This window comes from Lepidochelys kempii, chromosome 4 (assembly GCF_965140285.1).
Source record: "Lepidochelys kempii isolate rLepKem1 chromosome 4, rLepKem1.hap1, whole genome shotgun sequence".
NCBI classification, from domain to species: domain Eukaryota; kingdom Metazoa; phylum Chordata; order Testudines; family Cheloniidae; genus Lepidochelys; species Lepidochelys kempii.
The window spans coordinates 135,324,229-135,338,759 of record NC_136383.1 but is presented as its reverse complement, the minus strand read 5'-3'; positions in this window follow the sequence as shown (position 1 = coordinate 135,338,759).

The following is a 14,531-nucleotide window of genomic DNA, read 5'->3' as shown; positions in this document are numbered from 1 at the left end:
AACCTAGCGGCCGCTAGTTTGCCATGCTCTAGATGTTCATGGCACCCTGCTAACGCGCTTTAACCGTTCGTTAGAGCGCTTTGATCTAGTGCTCTTTGGAACAGGACTAGACCAAAGCATGGTAGCGGAGTGTTAAAAGAAGATCAGCAGGGTGCTCACAGTTAGACTGCAGCAGGCTAGTGCAGGCTACATCCACACGCCAGCTTGGTGTGGCCTAATTGTTCATGTAGGCAAGCCCTTGGTACAAAAGTGACAGGCATGGGACAGTTTACAATCAAAATGGCATTCGGAAAACGGAATGGGGTTAGAAGATTGGTGTAAACATGTACAGACATGCTAATCTGTCATGTGACTGAATTCCAAAACCAAAATCCATCCAAATCAACTGTGCATTTGAACATTTTTTGTTTGTTTGTTTTTTAGAGGTAGGAAACCACTAACTCTTCATTGAAGGATATTAACTGCTAAATTTCAGTCTTCAAACTTCAGCAGTTTTTGAATCAATCCTGTCAAGTAGAAAGTGATCTATCGACTTTATATATCTTGTTTATTGTATAGTAGAGTTTTGGGGTATTTTTCTTGAATAAATAATAAAGAGAAGATGGTTTTAAAAGGGGGTGAATGAAAGATGAGTATGGGACACCCCAAAAATGTGGCTAGAATTTTTTTTTAAAATGTATATTAAACAGCACTAGATATCTTTGCAAGCTGATATCAAATCCAGCTTGGAAGTTTGAAAGTTGTGTATATAGAGTGATATGTTGTCAGAAATCTATCAATTACACATTTGGGCGGGTTCCTGTGTCTTTAGTATTTCACTTAAAATGTTCCTGATGTACCAGATGTATAGGTAGGATAGTGCATGAGTAATAAGGGCGTAGGGTTCACACCTTCCATTTAAAACAAACCACACCTCGCTGCGAGAATCTTGGAACACAAGCACAAATAAAATATATGGAGGCATAGCTGTCCAAGGGCCGATAGTTTTAGGAAACCAGAATCCTGCACATCTCCATTGACTGGGCAGGTTGTTTGCACCCCTCAAATACACTGATTATTTTATTCTGGGGAAAATGATTGAATTTAGAATCTCAAGGCACAGAATTAGAATCGAGCCATTGAATTTAGAGAGGAGACCCACTAACTTTTCCAATCCATTACCTGGAGACTACAGGTTTGCTTAGACCTGACAATTGTTACCATTTTTTCCCCCAGCCCAAGTTTTGGAATAACTTTAGTTTTTTGGAGGGGGAAGACTAATTCATAATTTAATAGAAATTCCTGATGATTAAATCATTCTCCTGATATTTGCCATAAAGTACCTTCTTCAGTTGTGTTACATTACTTCTCGTGTTCTCTGTGAATTGCCCTGAATGATTCTTCTCCCTTCCATAACGTTGGCTCCCTTCAGACACTCAGGCTAATATTGTTTCACTCTTTTCCCCATAGGTACCCTGAGACCTTAATCACTGTATTGTTCATTCTCTGGATTCTCTCCAATTTGTCAATATGTTCTGAAATGGGGGCACACCAATTTGCAGCCATTAAACATACTTAAATCAATGCTGTATATTAAGTAATGTCTTGGACATTAAAACAACGTCCACTATTGCTGCAATGCACCATCTCTTATTAATGAAAATAAGGCCACAACAAGAGACTCTGAAATGGCAACTTTTTTAAAGCAAATGTTTAAAAGGTTTGACTCAGTCTGGTTCACATTCTGTGGGCATTTCCGGAAGCTTCTAAATTGTAGGGAAAGTATTAGGTAGAGTGGTTTGTTTTTGTTTTTTTCCTTTAAAAAAAAATGGAATAGCAAAATATAGTACATCCTCTATCACAATTTCTTTACTTCATGATTTTTCTATTCTGTTGGATTGTTTAAAAGAGGGATGTTTTCTAATGCTAAGAAACCGTAATTGCATCGGTGAAACGTGTCTGTTTCTACAGATAAGGGCTTGTACTGGAATATAGCTTGGCTTCTTTAAAATCAATATATAAACCAAACAGTATAATTAGCCTGTGCATCCTTTTAGGCATAGTATACTTACCTTTGAAAAGCTTTGCAGGAACTGTGTTTTTAAAAGGCAAGGATCAGAAGAAGAGTTGAGAATTTCAAGGATACGGATTGTAATGTTTAAGAAAGCAGGGAGAATCCAGAAAAACACACACACACACATATGATTTTAAGCACTTTCCTGGCTGTTACTCGGGTCTGTAGCAGTACAGGTGCCATCAATCCAACAGCACCACAAGATCGCTTCATGATGATGGAGGACAGTGCTTTGTTTCTACCACAGTCCTCTCTCGCAGACAAGTGAGTGAACAAAGTGCCTGGTTCATATAATTGCAGTCTCAACCTCTAATCTGTGGCTGCTTCCTGAGGAAACCCATCTTTGCTGGAGTCTGTTGTTCCCCATCTCAGGGTGCCTCTTGGGGATGGCTGGTTGGTTCCATGAGTTCTTTGGATTATTCTTGTTACCATCTATGATGGAGTTTGGAGCAAAGCAGGGGACACTTAGCGATGGGACCTGATCCTTAGTCTGGGCCTTCCTACTCTATGCCTAGGAATTTTCTCTGTCCTCCACTACAGCAAGGTCGAGGAACCCTATGTGAGCCCCACATGCTTTGTGTTAGCCTTCTGGGAAAGTTTTGTGAAGGCTGCAAAGACCAGGTGTTTCTATTTCCTTGTCTCAGGATGTACTATTAGGATACCCACTGCCACTTCTTTTGTCCCATCCTACTATGACTATGCACATGTCTGTGCTTATGCAGGTGCTCCTTCTGATTGATTTGATAGTGCAAGATTCTGACTAGTGTTCCTTATCTCCTCCTTTGAATGCCAATATGAGTTCATCTTCGTCATCTCAGCCAGGTGATTTCCAGAGCTTTCAAAATCTGCTTGGACGAATGGCAAGGACTATGGATCTCAGAACTTTAGTGGTTCAGGAGAAGATGTGCTGCTTAGTTGAGGTATTTGAATTATAATGGAAAGGGAAAATGATCAGGACAATTAATTGGGATAAACCAGCATGCTATCTTCCTGTTCATCCTGATCAGGAGAGCAGATAAGATGTCTCCAGCATGGATTGAAGTACTGCTATCCTTACCCTGGATCACTTGTCCTATCAGCAGTCAGATCAGAGGGTCAGACGAGGAATGGCTTCCAGAATCTCCTGCAGAAGGAGACAAGATGGCTGGATTTATTTGCACTGTTACTTATCAGCCAGCAACACTGTAGTTGCACATTGCAAATTCTTAGGAATTGTAAATAAGGGATGACTCCTCTTTGCAAGGAAACTTTCTTTGTTTTGAATTTTTGGAACACCAGACAGAGAGGTGATGGGCCTCAAATCCATCTTGATTGTAGGATATCATGTGTTGAGAGCCATAAATCACTTATCAATACTACAATTTGGGTCTGCTGACGCAACTGAACAAGTTGTCAACAGAAGATGTACAGTTGTCAGAAATTTATTTGTTCTTTCTGTTGATCTCTCACCCACACAAGCCTGGTCCTTGGAAATTTCACAAAGTTCATTAGACCTCTGGTCAACCCTACCGAGACTGACAGATGATCCTGAGGTTCTAATGCTGTACTGAATGTCAAAACTAGGTATACTAAGTCTTGGTAAGGGCTCCTGAACAAAGCACATTCAAATAGGTTAGTCTGTCTCTCAGATATGAAGGGTTAAAACAGGATTGAGAATTTCTGAAAACGTGATTGTCCCCTATATTTGTGAGTCTGGTATCTCTGACATGGCTTATCTGATTAACCTAAAGAATTTGAGGTTTCCTCAGGCCACACTTGCAAAATTTTGAGTCAAAAGGCCATTTCTGAGGAAGCTAGAGACTGGCCAAAAACTGGTTTGTAATGGAAAATGTTTAAGACTGTCTTAATTGGGTATGGGTGGGTCTAAAATGTGGGGCAGCCATAGCTGTTTTGGTTAGTGTGCAGTTCCACAGCATGATTATCTGTATTAACCATCAAGAAGCGTTCACTTGAAAAGCAATGTGTGGTTTAGAAGCATTAAAAATAGACGTACTTCCTTTACGCCTTCTAGCTAATCTGTATTCAAGCCAAGCAATGGACGTGCTGCCAAAAACAATCATTTACGTTCTTCTTTTAAACAAAGAAAAAAGTATTTTTGCGCTACTACTGAGTCGTCATCTAATGCAGACATTTTTTTTTACATCAAGTGCTCCAGGCAATAGGATTCATACTTGCCTAAAATAGCTTTGATGCCTAAATGCCATTTAATACAATTTGTGGTTGTAATAGTTAAAAATGCAACTTTGTAACTTCAAAAGAACTTGGTTTCATTTAACTTGCACAGCAGTGTGATTGTTTTTGAGGCTGGGAGTCTGATTCCAAAATTCTAAGTAATTTTGAATTTATTATTATTCGTTCCTTTACTTAAGTGTTTATGTTTAAAATTGTGGTTACAGATATAGACTGTAATGTCCCATAAGCAGTGTAAGCTGTTAATTTCTGGCCATGACGACATCTATTAAGGCTACATAAAGCAAAGCTTCCCAATAGTTTCAGGGCCCAAATTTTGGGCTCTATGCCATTGATCACTCAGCAATTTTCATAATTTATTTAAATGGAGAGTTCGCTTTAACAATCAATAGCCTGATATAGCCCTTTGATTTTGTTGGTGTGTATTTAAAAAACAATGTCTTACAACTCTTAATAGGGTATGTTTAAATTTAAGTAACTCTGAAACTGACTATAACCAAAAATTAAACCAATTAAGTTATTTTCATTGTCCAAGATAAGTGATCTGTAGAAAGGAAGTATAACTTGTCATCTCTAGTGAAGTCAAGGAAGCAATGACAATTTACACCAACTGGTGATCTACCCCATAAATGATGAAAATGAAATCTGTGTGTCTATATCAATCCATTTCCTATTTTACAGTCTAAGATGTTACTAACCTAGATTTACTCTTGATGGTATTCCAAAAATTCTGCTTAAAGGAACTCCATCCATTTAAAATGTGAATAATTAAAAAAAAAAAATTAAGCTTCAGGCCTTACACCTGCCCTCGAGGTGCTTTACCATTTTGTGTGTATTTAAACTATCCTGTTTAGTTTCTTAGTTTAAAGTGCTTTCCCCTCCCGTGTTGCTGCATCCTACAAACATACAGACAGTGAAACTGACTATATAAAGTGCTGCAGGAAGTAAACAGTTACAGAAATCTTTGCTGTTTACATTTTTGCTTTTGATACAAGTGTCAGGCATTGTGGGGGAGTTTTTTGTTCGTTTTTTACAGTTGATGTCCCCCTTGAAGTGACACCTCGATATGCATTGGGTCAAGTTCCCACCTGAAAATGGATGCAGCAATCATTGTATTCAATAGGAGCTGAGAGAACAGAGGTGCTCCTAAGTACCTAAGACAGAATTGAGCTAATTGGATATGGTGCAGATCTAAAGTGAAACTGTGATGCCAGATCCTGCAAAACAAGATTTTGGGGCTGGTTATCTTGGCTTCCTCATCTTTCTGAGGCCTGTTTTTATTGTATCCTATTTTACCAACTATCACAGTGACATGGAATTGTAGAGTTTTCGGATTAAATATGTACAGTTACAGCCACTTAGCTTGGGAATCCAATGCATCCCCACTACATGTACCCCTAATCTAATACTAGTGTCTAAGTGCAGCCTATAGAAAAGAGAAAATTAAAGAATGGACTTTCACCTTGGGTTAGGGGAGAAAGATCCGACAAAATGTTCTCAACAAACCGCAATGTGGTGTGTTGGCAAGTGAACCGCTGTCAGACTTTGACGTTGTTTTGTACCGAGCACCTTGATGTGAGTTAGTTATTTTGCTCTTCTTGCACTCACTGTTAGCAGACTGCCAGCAGCTGTTAAGTCTCCTCAGCAAGATGAAAGGCACCATTGCCAAGTACGAAGATGTTTCAAAACCACATCCCAGCATATGATTCTTCTTCGTCTTAGATGAGTATTTAGCTGATCTAAAAACTGCTCGAGTTGTTCTGTGACTGTACTGCTTTTCTTCATTGCAAGTCCTTGTGAACCTGCTGATAAGGAGCCTTGGGCTGCTGCAAGCATCGTTTTACATGGAAGATGTCTTTCCTGTTTAGGTTTTTGCTCGCCATTTTCAATGCATTCTTTCTGCTCCACATAAAAACGCAGTGTTATATGGCTCTCGGCTCTCCCTGATGATGTTTGTGAAGGTACCAGGTAAAGTCTGTTTCCTCCTCTATCTTAATTTAGTATAATCTGGCAAGGAAAACAAGTATTTTTACACACAAATGTTTTAATATAAGAATAGAAGTAGCAATTTTTGTTTGTTTTTTTTAATAACTAAATAAATTAGAATCTTGTTTTAGGTCATCAGATGTCATTGCTAATAATGTAGTGTTCTTCCAGTTATTTATCACTTTTACAGCTGGGTTGTTCTTTAAGTTGCACTAGTATATAAAATACACATGACATCATTTTGGACTTGATCTGGTTGTCTGAACATTGAGCTTTATAATACCTTCAGTAAAGGCAAATCTTAGATAAGGACCATCCTTTATTATTCCTAGATGATGCATTACCAAGTTCTAAAATAACTAAACAAACTCCACAGTAACTCCTTAGCTAGATCAAGCTGCCTCCAGCAATAGTAAAAGCCAGCCCATAGTTGGAGCCAAAGCTAATAGGAACGAAGAACAGATTGCTGACAACAGGACCCAGGTAATTTGAAGTTTTAAATTCAGCTTTTGCACAAGAACAGCTGGTGACTTCTTTTCAGAGTAAGGGAAAAATTTTCTACCGCTGCCCAAAATAAGGTTGAAAAATCAGCTACCCGCCTTGTGCAGTTGCAGCTTTTGTACTGGGATCTATATTGTTATCATTATGAAGGAAATAGCCATATTAGGCTAATTTGACTTCACCCACAAGAAGCAGCATAATATAAACTTCTTTTTCTTTTCTGGATGAGAGACTATGCCAGACAAAATAAGTGGGAAGTAACTTTCCTTTAGGCTACATGTAAGTGGTAATATGTAATTTACATACAGTATATTTCTCAAATATTTGAACTCCAGTTGATACATTAGACCGTAATAATGAGAAGCATTAAAGCTCTCAAGAGCATACTAATGGCAGAGAAATGGAGCCATTGGCATCTATCATGTCGATAACCTGTATATTTAAAGACCCCTTCCCCCTTATAGCAGCTGCTTACAGGATATAGTGAGTTATGGCTCAGATGGAGACCCTGTATTCTATTGTGTCAATCATCCATGAATATAGACGTGCCTCAAAGGACTTGATAGTGGCTGTCTTTATTAAAATACTAAAAACATCTTAGTTAAAATAACAGCTACAACAAGGAAATGTGATGTTCAAGCCTGTACTCTTGCCATGGTGTGTAACCCATGCGGTTGTTCCTACTCTGTCTCTAATGTTTCCTTAAGCCTAACTATGGGCCAAATGTTGCCTTTGTCTGGAGATACAAAACTAGGAGTCAACCATATCCATGTATCTGAGGCCAGAATTTGGCCACTGGCTGTTTTCCACGAGTATATCCTGCAGCAGTGAGTTCCACAGGCTAGTTATTTTTTCCCATTTTATATGTTCTATAAATTTGTTGCCTTTTTAATTCCATTGTATCCTTTCACTTGCCTAATACAGAGCAGGGCAAAGAGGAACAGCAAACTGACCACCCCTTTTGTTGTTTGACTCATCCATTTATACCCCTGCCACAACATGATGGTTCTCTACAAATACCCTTCAGTGTTTTGTCTAGTCCAAGGCTTCCTATAACAGGTGGCACAAGGATCTTCTACTTTGTATAAATAAATATTCAGTGGGCCATTGTAGAACAGCATCAACAAGAAAGTTTGAGACACACACTAGAATATCCAATAGGCTGGTGAGTTAGGGGCCTAAACTGGGGTGTGGGAGATTTGAAATTCAAATCCCTGCTCCGAATCAGGCAAAGTGAGGATTTGAACTCTAGCCTTCTACATTCCTAGGCGACCACTCTAACCACTGTGCTCTTGGGAGCGATGCCACCTATTGGGTAGGTTGTGTATTCACAGCACAGCTGATCAGACCCTGCAGGCATGATAGGTGGGGGGAATGCCTAGCTTGTGACTCCCACCAAGCAGCTTGGTGGTGTCAGGATCGTGGCAGCTTTGTGCAGAAATGGAGGTGCTGAGGGAACGTTGCCAGTGGAAACACAGGCACCCAAATTCCGGAGTCGGGCAGCACTTGAGCAGTAGTTTTGTGCATGGCCGTAGCACCTAAATGTTGGACGTGAGCTCCTAAGTCCCGCTTGTGAATCTAGCCCCTTGCTGTAAGCTGCTTGTTTCAGAGGGAGAGCAGAAGCTGACTGCACAGGGCTATTACCTTGTCACATATCGCTAACGAAGATCTGGCCTGGCGAGTACTCACTTGACAGACTGTCAGTGAACAAACCTGTCCATAGCATACACACGTACCTCTTGCGTACCAAAAGGTAGCTGGTATTTTGTCTCCTATGGGACCACTCCTTGTAGTAGCCATTGTTCCTCCATTTTCCTTCATCCCTTATTTTTCATGTGTAATAGCATCTAGCGCTTCCAAGTAGGCTATGTATCCAAGTAGGATAATGGGATATCTTTCAACGGTGATAGTGGGGAATTCAAGGGTGTTTTGTCCAAGTAGAAGGCAGTGCTGATTGGGTTGGGAGTGCTTGTGGTCCCCTCACCCCTTGCTCCTTTCCTTCTGAGATTTGGTGTGCTCTATTTGTAAATGAAGGACGTTGACTGTGTTCTAAGAGGGGGCAAAAAAGTCAAGTTAAGCTTGTGAATTTAAATACAAAAATGGTGGGTAAATGTTTTTCAACTCCTTTAACTTTTCCCCATGCGTATACTTAGCAATAGGATCTTTTAATTTATGCGGGATGTGTGATACCACGTGTGTGTCTAAACTCACAGAGAAATGTACATTCTTCTGCGAATGAACTCCCAAATCCTACCACTTACACGGGAAAACGTAAGCTGGTGTTGGAGTGCTAAAAAAGTCTTTATCCAAATATTCTGTTCAAGAGGATCGTAAGCCCCTAGCCACTGTGTTAAACTCTCTGAAGTAAGCTGCGTTTTTGTCATCCTCCACTCCGAATCAGTGATATGCTGAAGAGGGTAAAGGGGTCTCACTGGATCCTGGAGTTAAAACTCTTCTACTGACCTGAAGGGGTGGGGACTGGGTTGGGTTCCCTGTCTCTCAAGGAGCTTGCTCCCCTGCATTGAAATGACTCAATTTACCCCTATGTGGATTGTATCTTGGGGCTCATAGAAATACACATGAAGAGCAGGATTTGAGCCTTTTGGAATGGACCAAATTGAAGGTGGAGGGTTTTTTTTAAGAAAAGAAAAAACCTCTCCACTTCAGTACCCAGCTTTAGATGACAGATGCTGAACATGAATTGGAATTCATTTGCAAATTGGATACTATTAATTTAGGCTTAAATAGAGACTGGGAGTGGCTAAGTCATTATGCAAGGTAGCCTATTTCCCCTTGTTTTTTCCTACCCCCCCCCCAGATGTTCTGGTTTAACTTGGATTTAAACTTGGAGAGTGGTCAGTTTGGATGAGCTATTACCAGCAGGAGAGTGAGTTTGTGTGTGTATGGGGGTGGGGGCGGGGTGTGAGAAGGCCCACCTTGATTATCATGCACATTGTAGGGAGAGTGGTCACTTTGGATGAGCTATTACCAGCAGGATAGTGAGTGTGTGTGTGTGGTTTTTGGGAGAAGGGTGAGGGGGTGAGAGAACCTGGATTTGTGCAGGAAATGGCCCAACTTGATTATCATGCACATTGTGTAAAGAGTTGTCACTTTGGATGGGCTATTACCAGCAGGAGAGTGAATTTGTGTGGGGGGGTGGAGGGTGAGAAAACCTGGATTTGTGCTGGAAATGGCCCAACCTGATGATCACTTTAGATAAGCTATTACCAGCAGGACAGTGGGGTGGGAGGAGGTATTGTTTCATATTCTCTGTGTGTATATAAAGTCTGCTGCAGTTTCCACGGTATGCATCCGATGAAGTGAGCTGTAGCTCACGAAAGCTCATGCTCAAATAAATTGGTTAGTCTCTAAGGTGCCACAAGTACTCCTTTTCTTTTTGCGAATACAGACTAACACGGCTGTTACTCTGAAACCTATCATAATCTAGTCACTCTGGAGCGCAGGAAGAAGGCTAAACATTTCCAGCAATGTCTGACAGGCCAGGGGGAAATTTTTATGGGAGACCCATGTTGAATTATTACCAGCATATTACTGCCTATTTCATATGGTTAGCAAAGAGAAGGGGACTGGACTGTTCAAAGGAAGTCATTCTCCAGAATTAACCAGCCATACTTTGACCTACTGCAGATGCAGCATTTCCTTTTTCACCATTTCTCAGGGTGCAGTTTTCCCTCATTCCAACACCCTCCCTCCTGCCCCCCTGTTTCTGGATGAATTTATTGTCCAGGTTGATGTCCTGTCTCCACAGCTTCTCACTCATGCCGCCTAACTTTCTCCATCTTACTCCTAAGTCTGGGTCTATTCTGCCACTCACCAGTTTAGCTAATTCTCTAGTTCCCTCAGTCACTGAGTTGCATCTTTCTGACCACATTTTCCCTACAGTTTTGCTCTCTCCTCACCTGATCACTCAGTCCTCTTGTCCTTCAGTCCATAAGTACCTCTGACTTCTTTGCTGCTCTCTATCTGGACCCTTCCTGCAGTCAGTCAGCTGAGCACACTGCCCCTCTCTCTGAGGCTTAGTCCACACTGGCAAGTGAAAGACACAACTTTTGTCATGCAGAGGTGTTAAAAAAACACACACACACACAGACAAAAGTTTTGTCGACGACAAGCGCTGGTGTGAACAGCACTTTGTCGCTCGTTGGGGGTGGAAATTTTTTGTCAGCAGGCGAGCTGTCTCTTGCCAACAAACAGCGGCGACACTCCACACCTTTTAGCAGCACAGCCATGTCGCTAAAAGCTGCGTAGTGTCTCTCTCTTAACAGATTCCCGCCTTTTTGATTCTTTCCTCAAACCTTCTCCTTCGCCCTCCTGACTGGATGCCCAGGATCATCTTGGGAGGCAGCCATTTTCTTATTGAAGAAGTTGACAAATACTTACCCATCTCTCTCTCCCATCTGTCCTTTCCTTCCTGCCCTGCGTTCTTCCTTCATTCTTCCCAGCTTCTGATAACCTCTCCTACCGCTAGCCATGCCTCACCAGTCAGCCTTTAGCCATGACCCTATCTTGTCTATCTGTTGACCACTCATGTGGTCTTTCATTTGTATCGCAGGCCTTGTTTACATGAGAGAGGTTCCACCGACTCCTTAAGGTGATTTTTTAAAAAATCACTTTAGTTAAACTGCAAAAAAAGAGGCTGTGTAGACACTCTTATTTTGGTTTAGCTTAGGTCGATTAGGAGCTGGTTTAAGGTAAACGGAAATAAGACACTCAAAGTATATCAAAGGTCCACACAGAGGTATTCAAAACCGACTATAACAGGGTTCAAAAAAGAACTAGATAAATTCATGGAGGACAGGTCCATCAATGGCTATTAGCCAAGATGGACAGGGATGGTGTCCCTAGCCTCTACTTGTCAGAAGCTGGGAATGGGCGACAGGGGATGGATCACCTGATGATTCCCTGTTCTGTTCATTCCCTCTGGGGCACCTGGCATTGGCCACTGTCGGAAGACAGGAGACTGGGCTAGATGGACCTTTGGTCTGACCCAGTCTGGCCGGTCTTATGACTAAAGTTAAACCTGCAACTTTCTGGTGTGAAGCCTTCATGGCTTTTTTTTTTTGTTTACTCCTGCAAACATTCCCTGGTTTGCCTTAATCTAAAAACCCCTCAAACTCTTTCCTTAATCCTTCCTACCCTTCCAGTTACAGCCCCGTCACCCACCATGCTACCTGAGCACGCTGTATTTTTCACTCTGCATTGGCTTTCTCCTCGATTCCCCTGCAGATTTGCTTCTGCCTCGTCCCCGTCACTGAACCGGTTATCAGAAGTCTCCCACCTCCTTTTAACCAAGCCAAAGTGTTTGTACTGGAAGTTAGAGAGAGAATGTTGGAGGAGGAAAGTGACAAAATCAGAATGGCAAGAGGAAATTATGAGGTGCAGAACTTCAGATTGGTTGGAAGCGGGAGAGGGTGAGCCCAGAGAGCAGTAACTTAAAGCAATTAAGATCAAAGGTGACCAAGAAGTGAACCAAGTTTTATCACTCTGGGTGGAAAGGAAAAAGGAAGTTGATCATTTGTCACCAATATAATTTTAGTTACCAAATAATAAAGAACCCTGCTCTGCTTTCGATGAAGTGCACATGCTTCCCCTTCACCATCAAAGAAAGCTGCCTGGTGCCTGAGGACGGAATTGGCTCTTGGCACTGTTACATGAATCTTTAAGTTATTTGCAATGTTCTTGTAGCTGTGTTGGTCCCAGGAACTGAGAGAGACAAGCTGGGTGAGGTAAAAGATATTCTCTCTCCTACCTTTCAGAGTAGCAGCCGTGTTAGTCTGTATTCGCAAAAAGAAAAGGAGGACTTGTGGCACCTTAGACTAACCAATTTATTTGAGCATAAGCTTTCGTGAGCTATAGCTCACTTCATCGGATGCATACCTTGTCTCTTTTTGATTTCATTACATGAAAATACCATACAAGTAATACAATTCTATTTGACTGTCTGATGTCTGCTGGCTTTCTTTTGGTCCATACGCTATCCAAGGGACTGATTTCTGCAAGGCCATTAATACCCACTGAAGTCAATGAAAGCTAAGAACTCACCACTTCCCAATATAGAACCCCAGGTGATTCTGAATACTTCCACTAAGTAGGTTCAGGTATAAACCAGATCCAAACTGGAAATGAAGGTTAAATTGTTAAGACCGCAGGTTTTAAGCCATTAAACTAACAATCATTAATTTATGCAACATCAGAGAAATGTTAGTGGAACCACAAATCAGTATTTTAAATGAATTCATCAGCTAAAACGAAACACGATCTGATCAAAAACAGAGCACCCAACTCTCCGTCCCATGTTTACTTTGGACACAAGGAGTCTAGATTTTTCTTGTGTGCTGGAAGTGGTTACGCTTGTCTGTTTGGAGAGTGAACTTCTTTGCCATTTGGAGCCAAAAACTAGTTGACTCCAAATGGATTTAGGTGCTAGATCGGTGTGGGTTTCTTTTTTCCCCCCAGTACCCTTTACCAGGATGCTATGGGGTCCCTATGTTTTCGTTGGACTAACACCAGGGCTATTTGCTTTTTTGGATGGTACAAAAAGTTAGCTGGATCCAGGTGCCAGATCAGGGTTTTTGTGGTGCTGTTATGCCAGAATGTGTGGGGGGGCCTGGTTTTTCAGAGATTCATTTTTCAGGTGGACTCATACTAGCCGTGCTTGGCTAATTTAAGTGAGTAGAAGTTTGGGGTTCCAGGCAAAAACTCCCCACAAAACTGGTTGGATCCAGGTGTTTGATATGAGTTTTTTGTTGCAGTCTAGTGCTAGGATATGTCGAGGTCTGGATTTTTGTGGTGTAGTTGCTGTAGCTACATGAGGTCTATTTAGAGAATATGATTTTGGGGTCCAGGGCCAAAAACTGGTTAGATCAAGCTTTTATGTAGACCCTGAAACTCTCTAACTTTACTTCTATATATTTTAAAGATGACATCCTCTTTCCCTGGCCAGTCCTTAAATTCAGAACTTATTTCATTTCAGAGTCTGAGTGTTAAGTTTCCTTCCATTTCTTTATAGTGCAGCTTTGAATGCAATACTGAAATGTAACAAACAGACCTTTAGCCACGCCCTCTGTCTTTTATATTCCGCACTCCCTGGAGTTATTCATCTATCTATATTCTTTGGTGAGAATGCATAATAGCGAGGCAAATCAAACACTGCTCAGGTGGCAGACAAATAGATCATGATGGTGACTGCCAAACGAGTTCTCTTGAGTCCCAGGCATGCAAGTTAAGACCTGAAAACGTGCCTGGGTGTCCTGCTTTTTAAAGTGAAAGGGGCATTGTCAGATTTAAAAGCACACGTGTGTCCGAGCATTTAGTACCTGCTGTTGTTACAAGCCGCACTCAAGATCATGTTTCTGTTGTTTTCCGTTCTGTTTTGTGCATTTGATTGCACTTTGTGTGTAGTCGGTTTCACCATTTCCCTAGTCGTTGGCGAAGGGGAAACTGATTACCCCCAAAGACCTTTACAAACCTGAGCAGGAAAACAAGTCCTGCAACAGCGTCTCTTTTCAAAAGACAAGACGCTATTTCCGGAACTGCTATTTAAAGGGGGGGGGGGGCGGCGATCGGAAAACGTGATTTTTGTTGTAATTAGTCGGTTAAAAACATGCACGTTGCCGGTGCCCCTTCAAGGAGCGGGCAAGAATACTTAAAGGTAGGGGTGGGTTTGCAGATGAGCTCCTCCGCCCATCGCTGCGGTCCTGCCGATGGAGTGGGGAAGGGGGGGGGGGCGCGGAATCGCCATTCGCCAGCGTAGGTGGGGCTGCCACCGCCTTTCCGCGCC